Below are 11039 nucleotides of genomic sequence, written 5' to 3'. Positions count from 1 at the left end.
GCCCAGTTGGTTAAGTGTCTGACTCTTGGTTTTTGGCTTCAGTCATGACCTCGAGGCTCAGGTCATGATCTCACAGTCGTGAGATGGAGCCCCAAGTCAGGCTCAGCATAGAGTGTGGAACCTGCTTGGGAATCTTTCTCTCTGCCCCTCCCCTCCTCATGGTCATGTGCTCTCTCTCTAAAAATAAATAAACTTAAAAAAAATAGAATAGAGTTATGGTTAAAATATGTTTAAATGATAACTCCTTTGAAGCTGCCCCAGCTTTTTCTGAGTCTAGGGTGTTGGGTATGTATGTGGTTCTGTGGCGGTTGGGCAGTGTTGCTATAGGGAATTCTATGTAGCACTGAACAGCATTTTGTTACTTTTGTTTATGTGATAGATCATGGTGATCACTTTGATCTAAAATTAGGTAAAGTTCTGGAAGCTTCAAAAGTGTCATTCCATTATCTAATCTGGGCTGAGCAAATAGTCTATGCAAAGGCTATTCCAAGTAGTTTCTTGTAGAGGATGTGGTTTGGTAGGTTGCAGGTGGGGAATACCCAGGGATAGCCAGAGACAAGCAGGAGCAGAGTCATGAAGGACCTTATATATTATGTGAGGAAACTTAGACTTTATTGTGAAGTTAAGTTATTTTCCATCCTGATGGTATTTCACAATCTAGTAGAGATTTAGACAGGGTCCTGCTACCTAATTTATCTTAAGTGTATGTTAGCATTAACTACTCTAAAACAAAAATCTCAATTGGGTTGATGTTCTCTCCCCTCCTCTGATGGAGGCCATGTTACCTGTCAGAGGTGAGGTAAGTGGTGATTATGTCAGGATTCTGAGGAAAGTATTAACGATTCCCTGTGGATGTTATGGGGAAACAGTGAGGAGGGAACAAAAAACAATTGCTGAACAGAGGCCATAAATTTGTAAGGAAGTCAATTTGTTCATTGCATTATTTTTCTCTAGGAGTCTTCAGCCTCATAGAAGCATAGAAGGCAAATTTTTGGAAGATTGGGAGTTTGGTGCAAGGGTGCAGCTGGACCTACATGAGGTAATGATAACAAAGGAAGAAGGGGTTGGTTTGAGTGTAATTTTTATATAGAATTAAATGAGATTTTTAAAGAAGTGGGTGAAATGGGAGATGATTTGCAGGTTCCTGACCCGGGTGACTGGGGAATGTTAATGTCCAGGTCAAGGTAGAAGCTAATGAATTTAGCTTGGACATGCTGAATTGAGGGGCATTCCTGGAAAGATATCTAGTAATTGGGTATTTGGTATGATGCTTAGGAGACAGAGCTAGGCTAGTGGTGTAATTTGGGAATCAATGTGTATTGGTGATTAGTATATTGGTGATTTAGACGCTTACCCAAGGAGTGTGTGTGTAATGAGGGAAGAGAAGATCAAAGACGAATTCCAGGGGAATACCAACATTTACAGAGTGGAAAGAATGAAGACACTTCTTAAGAAAATAAAAAGAAACAGAAATGATTGTCATGGAAACCTTGGAGGGGCGAAGACTTTCAAAAAATAGAGTGGTCAAGGATATTAATCTGTGAGGGGTCAAGTGAGAGAAAGACTGGCTAACATCCATTTAATTTGGAAATTAGTAAGAACAATTTCAGTTAGTGGTGGTAGCAGAAATCAGATTCCTGTGGGTTGAGGAATGAACAGAAAATGAAGAATTGAATTCAGAGTACTCTTTCAAGAGGCTTATTTATGAAGGTAAGAGCAGACATTAAACTACAGCTAGAAGAGAATCCAAGGTTGAAAGAAGTTTTTCTTTAAGATGGGAAAGATATGGGTTCATTTGCTTGTGGAGGGGAAGTCAGTGGGAAAAAAATCTTAAGAGAAAAGCAAGAGGGAAAAATCTATGCCACAGAAATTAGTACGAGCAGAGATATAGCATGGAGCTTTGGAGGGGGGATTGGCTTTAGACACAAGACTTTAGACTGGTGGGTGGTAGAGAACTGGGGATTTTAGAAATGCATTGATATCTAGTTTAGTTTAATTGCACTCAGATGCGTGATTTCCTCCTTGGAGAGAATGCATGCCAGGCTGTCTCCACTCCTTCACTCACACCACCTCAGGAGAGGTGGAACTAATAACATACTTAGTAAATTTGATTAGAACAACTGAACATTAGAATACTTGGCTGAGGCTCGCCTGGATGGCTCAGTCGGTTAAGTGTCCAACTTCGGCTCAGGTCATGATCTTGCGGTCCATGAGATCCAGCCCCGCGTCGGGCTCTGTGCTGACAGCTCAGAGCCTGGAGCCTGTTTCGCATTCTGTGTCTCCCTCTCTCTCTCTCTGACCCTCCCCCGTTCATGCTCTGTCTCTCTCTGTCTCAAAAATAAATAAACATTTAAAAAAATTAAGAATACTTGGCTGAATTCCAGCCACCCTCCCTTTTGGGAGCAATCTGCCTACAGAGAGAATATGTTCTCCTGCTCCTTCAAGGGCACACTCTTCCCCACCACAAGGAAGAGTTGCCTTGGTTCAGTGCTGCCTTAAACTTGATGATGTGTGTCTCCTCCTGCAATTCAGCATTGTAAAGCTCCTGTGGTTAACATACACAAAGCCATATCCTCCACCCTGGACTTTGTAAGTAATAAAGATAATATTTTGGTCTCTGTTATTCCTTTCTTGCATTTATCTAGTAGTAGATCAGTGCTGGATGAGAGAGAAGAGTATAATCTTTGTGTCAATTAATCGTTTACTCATCAAAGGTAGCACTGCCTACATGAGTATGGAAGACAGCTAGTTGCCCCCCACGGTCTGTTCTTCCATTGTTATTTGGATTTGGCTGCCCAGGTAGAGTCTATGTTTCCCAGCCCCCTTGCATCTAGGTGTGGCCAGAGGACTTAGTGCTTCTGTGGAAAGTGATCAGCAGTAATGAGTATAATTTCCACACCACTTGATTAAAAGGAAATTACTTTCCCTCTTTTTTTGTCTGGGACCTTAGATATGGCTAAGGTCTTACACCTTAGATATGGCTATGAGCCAATTTGACTTCGTAGGGGAGGAATGAGCCCTAAGGATCAGCAGAACATTTAATATGGAGGGAATCTGCATTGTTGAATACCCTTATAGAGAAGAATTGACCCACTAGGCTACATTGGACTATTACAGGACAGAGAAATAAACATTTACCTCATTTAAGTCATTGTATATTTGGGGCTTTTTCTGATAGCAGCTTAGCCTTTACCTTAAAAGCCAGGATTGAGTTGTTAGAGCCTTAACCAACTGAGCCATCCAGGCACCCCTCCATCTACCTCTCTGGATCTTAAAATATTTAAGTGTCCCACTTCAGCTGAGGTCATGATCTCGTGGTTCACAAGTTTGAGCCCCACGTCAGGCTCTGTGCTGACAGCTCAGAGCCTGGAGTCTGCTTCGGATTCCGTGTCTCCCCTTCTCTCTGCCCCTCCCCCACTTAACGCTGTATTTCTCTCTCTTTCAAAAAGAAAAAAAATTTTAAAGATCCCGAGTGGTAGTTGGAATTTAACCTACTAAAGTCTTTAGCTATGAACTAGACCACTGGCATATAGATACTATATGCCAGTTTCTTACATAAATGAATAGCATAATTTCTTTTGTTTTATTTATTTACTTTTAGAGAGAGGGGGAGAGAGAAAGAATCCCAGGCGGACTCCACACTGTCGACACAGAGCCCAATGCAGGGCTCGAATTCACACACCATGCAATCATGACCTGAGCCGAAGTCAGACACTTAACTGACTGAGACACACAGGTGCCCCAGAAGAGCATAATTTCTAGTATAAAAAAAATGTGACAACTATGGATATAATGTTAATATGTTCCAAGAATGGTAGGTGAGACAGAAAGCTCTGTTTGTGCTTGTAAGTCCCACAAAGCAGGCTAAATAAACTTACACTCATTCAAATTCTGTTTATTTGTACCAATTCGTTTTCAATGACATTAGGAAAGTTTAACTGAGAAAATTACTCTGAGCATTCCAGACAGAGGGTATAAATAGCAAGCATAAAGTTCCGAAGCCACCCGTGAACTCAGCATGCTCAGGGTTAGGAAGAACAGTGTGCCTGGTACACTGGTGAGGAAGAATCATGGGAAGTGAGCTTAGGCAGATTGGCTGGTCCTTGTAAGTCAGGATAAGAAACACGGGTTTTATTTGAGGCATGATGGAAACCATGAGAAAAGTTTAGGCAGTCCAATGGCATGAACAGATCTGCCTTTTAAAAATACCACTCCAGAAAATGGGTGCAAGGGAGGAAGCAGGAAAACTGATTAGAAGATACCGCAGTAATCCCGGCAAGTATCTGTCGGAGAGTGGTTCAGATCTTTTGGACAGTTTGGGGACTTTGAGCACAGCAAGCCCCTTCTTCGGCAGCAAAAGAATAAATGTATTTAGTTGAACTGAAGAACTCAATACATATCAAAGATGTTTGTCTGGCACTCATTAGCCAGAACATTCCTTCACTCCCAAGCTCTGATAGGCTGCTCCCAGCGTGCCTTTGTTGTCAAGGAGTGAATGTCTTGGCTCAGCTCAGAAACCCTGAACAGGGGCCCTTGACCACAGCTGCTTGCTTCTGGGAACATGGTCAGTAAAATGAATGTCTAGATTTTCAGTTAATCAAATGAAACACCAGCTAGCCTTTTGGTTCAGTACTTCCCAAGTAAGTTCCTGCCAAATCCAGTCAATGTTGTGAGCTGTTAAATAGGCTTCGACAGCTGCCTGGCCTGGGAGACACTTGTGATGGTAAAGCTATTGACGGCTCACAGATGGGAGAGCTTTCAATATTAGCTGATCAAATGTGCCAGAAGAAAGAAAACAGCAAAATTGTCAAGAAATGGGTGCCTTCTGATTGGCACGGAAGTGAGGCACCAGGGAATTGGAGCAGATGAATCTCACCCAAAGGCACATCCTAAAATGGATTGCAGATTGTTTCATTTTCCTTGCAGAACTAGTTCTCTTGATCTAATCTTAACCTATGATGCAGGCTTGACTGACTCCTTTAGATGCAGGAGCTCTTCCTACTGTGGGTGTTCCAGGAGCACCAGCCGTAGACAGGGAGCAACCTAGAGACCTTTCCACCATGATTCTGAAACAGATCCTGCCCACCACCAATAAACTGACTTGGAGAATCTCGATTTGTGGAAAAACGGCCTTATATCTGTGTTCAGGCATGCATTCTCTCAAATGACAGATTTCTACTTTAACTAGAAATGTCAACTTGTTGGTCCAGTGTGTGGTGAGAACAAGGTTGGCAGAGGAATGTCAGGGACATTGAAAAGAAGAGTAGATGAGATGAAATGCTGCTGTGAAGAATTGGAGAGGAAACTCACTGAGGTGTGTAGAAGGATTGTTTACTGGGTAAGGTGGGAGAACACACACACACAGAAGCACAGTCTGCAGTATTGTTGGTTTCTCCAGCAGCACGCTGCAGCTTTGCAGTAGAGGGAGTGAAGGCAGATGTCGTACAGAGCATGAGTACAAGTTTGGCAGGATAGCAGGGGAGAAAGACCCAAGTTCACGGTATTGACGGGCGGCCATGTGCTTGGAGCAGTGAAGAAAGCAGCATAGGCTGGGATAGGAATGGATGTGAGATCAGGAAACAGCACATAGAATGTGATTTCTTTCACAGAATTCATGGAAGCAGAGAGTGAGCGGAGTGAGAATAAGAGGGAGGGAACCCAAAAGAGAAACAGTAGTCTTTTGACAAAGATGCATTCTCATTCAATCGGACACCATTACCTAAACTCTAACCTCTGAAAGGGTGATTCTCCTCCTTTTAGTCATTGGACAATCAGAAAGTTGAAATCCTGCCCCCACCAGAGGGGTGATGCTATGTGTCTTATAGTCAGTTTGGGCGAGATAACAAATCAATGGAATAGATTGAGTGGCTTATAAACAACAGAAACCTATTTCTCACAATTCTGAAAGGCTGGGTAGTCTGAGATCATGGTGCTGGCAGATGTGTTGTCAGTGAGATCCCATTTGCTGTGCCCTCACATGGCAGAAGAAGGGCTAGGACACTCTCTGGGGTCTCTTTCATAAGGGTACTAATCTCATTCATAGGTTCTTCCAAAGATCCCAAAGATCCTACCTCCTAATACCATTATATTGGAGCTTACAGTCTTAACATATGAGTTTTGGGAGGACACAAACATTCAGCCCATGCCACCATGCCAACATTTATTGAAAGCTTACTCTTTGGCAGTCGCCATGCTAAGAGGCTTTCACAAGCGTTCACAACTCAGTGGTGTGGGTTTTTTTAAGGGGGACTCTACATACCTTGCACAGTCACACATTACTGAGTGACAGAGCTGGGATTCACACTTGGGCAGAACACTGGCCAACCTCTTGTCCCCATGCTTAGCCATTATGCAGTACCATCATCTTCTCACTGGATGGAACAACTGGACATTGTTAACAAAAATTGTGATTTGAAAATTACTGTTGAACATGGAATGATTCATAGATAATTTATAAGCTTGGGAATATGGAAATCACATTAGTTGATTTATTCTTTTTCTTAACAACCTTTTGTTAAGCACCTACAATACAAAGCCCAGACCCTAACACAGTATAAAGTATGAATTAATGTTACCATCATCATGTGAAATACTGTATATTCAGCAGTTAGGAAAGAAATGTATTAGAATGTTACATATAAATATTTCAGAGTATTCTGTGTAACTCTGGACCTTGCAACTGAGTTGGGATATAAAAGTTTGAGTAATTATTCAGAAAGAGCCAAGGATATATACAACTTATTGACATACAGAGATTGAAATAAAATTAAAATTTGTGTCCTAAGTTTAATAAAAGAAGAAACCAAGTAGTAATATCCATGCAATCTAAAGGATCTTTTTTTTTTTTTCTTTTTTGATGATTAGTGAGCAACCTGCTACACAACAAATTCCTGAAGGAGGAAATGAGCAATTATCTATATCCATGAAAGTCACGTTGAGAGAACATATTCATGGGGACAAATTTAGGATAAATGCAAAGTATTTCTTGCCTTTGGAAATTATCAGAGATTAGAATGCCAGGGGATTGTGTGGGATCATCCCTTTGAGTAATAAAGAGGAGACAGAAAACAGGCAGTTACCTCCTGAGTATCTTTCATTCTTAAGGTGTGGGTCATCTGTGTCAGATGGATTCTAAATGCCATCATCACCTGGACAATTTGGGTGATGAGCAGGTTTTGCCATTACCCAAATAATCACTGTCTGATGGAAGTAGGAGCTCCATGGTTGTCCCTAAGTAGAAGAGGTAAAATACAGAGGGAGGAAAGTAGCTTTAAATAGAAAGCAAGAATGAGAAAGTTCTTGCCATCCTCAAGATGGACACTCATTTAAAGAAGTCTTCTGTACTTGTATCTCAGTATCTATCTTTTAAATACAGATTTCCTTGGATTTATCATGGAGTTACATTCCTATAAACCGATAAATTGAAAATATCATAAGTCAAAAACACATTTAATACATCTAACCTACTGGACATCATAGCTTAACCTAGCCTACCTTAAATGTGCTCAGAACACTTACATTAGCCTACCGTTGGGCAAAATAGTCTAACACAAAGTCTATTTTATTATAAAGTGTTACATATCTCATGTAATTTATTGCATACTGAACTGAAACTGAAAAAAGTTCAGTATGGGTACAGAATCATTGTAGGTGTTATTGGTTGTTTACCCTCGTGACCACCTGGCTGACTGAAAACTGCAGCCTGACTTGCTGATTCAAAATTCGAAGCGCAGTTTCTACTGAACGCATATTGCTTTTCCACCATGATAACGTCAAAAAATCATTAAGCCGAAAGGTTGTGAGTTGGGGACTGTCTGTAATAATATGCTTAAGTAAGAATGGCACGGTAGTGAAAACATCAGGTAAAGTATACTTTAGTCTGAAGCTTAAAGAACAGCTCACATTTTTTTATATAAGTTTTATATGTCGTGTGATAGGAACACAGTTGAGAGTTGGGTAATTATCATTATTTAGAAGCTCTTCTGCTTGACACATCTCATTAACTCTGCTAGTAAAGTATCACTTCAAATGAGAACATGTTTATGTTGAGTATTTTTAAATGGACAGTGTAGGGTGGGGGTTGCATTTGGTGAAGTGGAAAAATTAAAAGTTAAAGGTCATACTTTGAGGATGAAAATAATTTTTGTTTCTGATGTTGTTAAAAAGGAAGAAAAGGGTTTTGATCAAATTGAAATAAAATTTTAGAACTCTGAATGTTTGGAGACAGTAATCTCAACATATAATATTTGTACTTTCAGTGGACTGTCTTATTATAAGATTGCATAAGTCACATATATAGCAAAATGAATAAACCAGAAGTCATTTTATTCTAAATAGTTGTAACAATACTTTTCTGATAGGGATGCCTGGGTGGCTGGGTTGGCTAAGTGTCCTACTCTTGATTTCATCTCAGGTCATGATCTCATGGTTCATAAGTTCGAGCCCCTCATTGGGCTCTGTGCTGACAGCATGGAGCCTGCTTAGGACTCTCTCTCTCTCTCTCTCTCTCTCTCGCTCTCGCTCTCGCTCTCTCTACCCCTACCCAACTTGTGTGAGCATGCATGCACTCTCTCTTTCTCAAAACAAATAAATAAACTTAAACAAAAAAATAAGGAATACTTTCCTGGTAGATACCTAGCCATTGTTATCTAAGAAATGAACACTTATGAATTCTTCCAAAATGTACTCAACAGTTTTGAATCTATGCCATACCTCTAGTCACACTCCATGCCTTCCTTTTATGTAATATTTCTTGATGTTTCCCCTAGTTGTTATTTCCATACCTTTCTGTTATTGTTCTTTGCTACACTCTTAGTAAAGAACATTCTGGAATATTACAACCATTTAGGAAAAATAGACTCCTAATGGAGAACATAAAAACAAACCAAACAAAAAGAAATCCCACATAATTCCAGATGACAAACCAGGGAAGTTTTCTGATAATAAAAGATAGAGACTTGACTTTACCTCACAGACCTTCATTTTATGCTTGGAACCCACTCCTCACCCTGACACCTTTAGTTACATGAATATGTGGTGAAAACACCTTTCTAAATTAGAAAAATTCAAGATTTGAGGACTTCACAGGATAAATTACTCTGGAAAAGTTAAAACTTGTTTCTTTAATGGAAGATGAAATTGAAATTTTGCAAATTATATTTTCTTGAAGAAAATAGTTGCTTTCCCCCCCACCAAATCTACCTTCTTATACACCTGGAGTCTTATGAAAAAATACAAATTATGGGGGGACCTTTCTTTCTCTCAAAAATAAATAAAACATTTAAAAAAATACAAATTATGAAATCATTTAAGCCCTACTGGATCAGAATTGGAATAGGGGGAGAAGGAATGTTGTCGCCAATCAGTATTTTTTAATTCAAGTATAATTGACATATAGGGTTATATTTGTTTCACTTGTATAATATGATTCAACAGTTCCGTACATGACTCACTGTTCATCATGATAAGTGTACTATGAATCCCCCTGGGAACCACTAGCATGTCCTCTATATTTAAAAGTCCTATTCTGTTGGTCTCTTTTTTTCTTTTCTTTACTTTTTTTTTAATTCTACGTATGAGTAAAATCACATGGTATTTGTCTTTCTTTGACTAACTTATTTCATCACCATTATACACTCTAAATACATCCATGTTGTTGTAAATGGCAAGGTTTCATTCTTTTCTTGCGGCTGAAAAATATTCCATCATACACACACACACACACACACACACACACACACACACACCACCATCTTCTTTACCCATTCATCTATGCACGGACACTTGGGCTACTTCCGTATCTTGGCTATTGTAAACATAGGGATATATATATACGTATACGTGTGTATATATATATATATATATATATATATATATATATGTACGTGTATATATATATACGTACACATATATATACATATACATATGTATACATATATATGCTAATTCAAATATATATATATATATACATTTTCTTTGGGTAAATGCCCCACAGTGGTGTTACTAGAGCCTATGATCATTCTATTTTTAATTTTTTGAGGAACCTCTATACTGTGTTCCACAGTAGCTACACTAGTTTGCATTCTCACCAACAGTGCATGAGGCTTCCTTTTTTTCCCACACCCTTGCCAACACACTTATTTCTTGTGTTGTTGACTTTAGCCATTCTGATGGGTGCGAGGTGATATCTCATTGTTTTAATTTGCATTTCCATAATGATGACTGGTGTTGGCCAGAGTGTCTTTTGGCCATCTGTATGTCTTCACTGGAAAAATATCTGTTGATGTCCTCTGCCCATTTTGAATTGGACGGTGATGAGGAGGATGAAGATGATGATGATGATTTTGGTGTTGAGTTGATTAAGTTGTATATTTTGGATATTCATTCCTTATCCAATATGTCATTTGAAAATATCTTCTCCCATTCAGTAGGTTGCCTTTTTATTTTGCTGATGGTTTCCTTCACTGTGCAAAAGCTTTTTATTTGGGTGTCATCTTGATAGTTCAATTTTGCTTTTATTTCCCTTGCCAGAGGAGACATATTTAGAAAAATGTTTCTCTGGCCCATGTCAAAGAAACTATTATGTTTTCTTCTAGTAATTTGATGGTTTCAGATCTCATATTTAGGTCTTTAATCCACTTTGAGTTTATTTGTTTTTTTATTTTTTTATTTTATTTTTTTTTATTTTTGAGACAAAGAGAGACAGAGCATGAGCAGGGGAGGGGCAGAGAGAGAGGGAGACACAGAATCCAAAGCAGGCTCCAGGCTCTGAGCTGTCAGCACAGAGCCTGACATGGGGCTCGAACTCAGACTGTGAGATCATGACCTGAGCTGAAGTCAGACGCTTAATCGACTGAGCCACCCAGGTGCCCCATTTTGAGTTTGTTTTTGTGTATGGTGTAAGACAGTGGTCCAGTTTCATTCTTCTGCATGCAGTTGTCCAGTTTTCCTAACATCGTTTGTTGAGGAGAAGGTCTTTTTCTCATTATATATTTTTGCCTGCTTTGTTAAAGAATAATTGACCATATAATCATGGGTTT

The sequence above is a fragment of the Leopardus geoffroyi genome, chromosome C3, assembly GCF_018350155.1.
Source record: "Leopardus geoffroyi isolate Oge1 chromosome C3, O.geoffroyi_Oge1_pat1.0, whole genome shotgun sequence".
Classification (NCBI taxonomy): Eukaryota; Metazoa; Chordata; class Mammalia; order Carnivora; family Felidae; genus Leopardus; species Leopardus geoffroyi.
Note: the sequence above shows the minus strand (reverse complement) of the source record.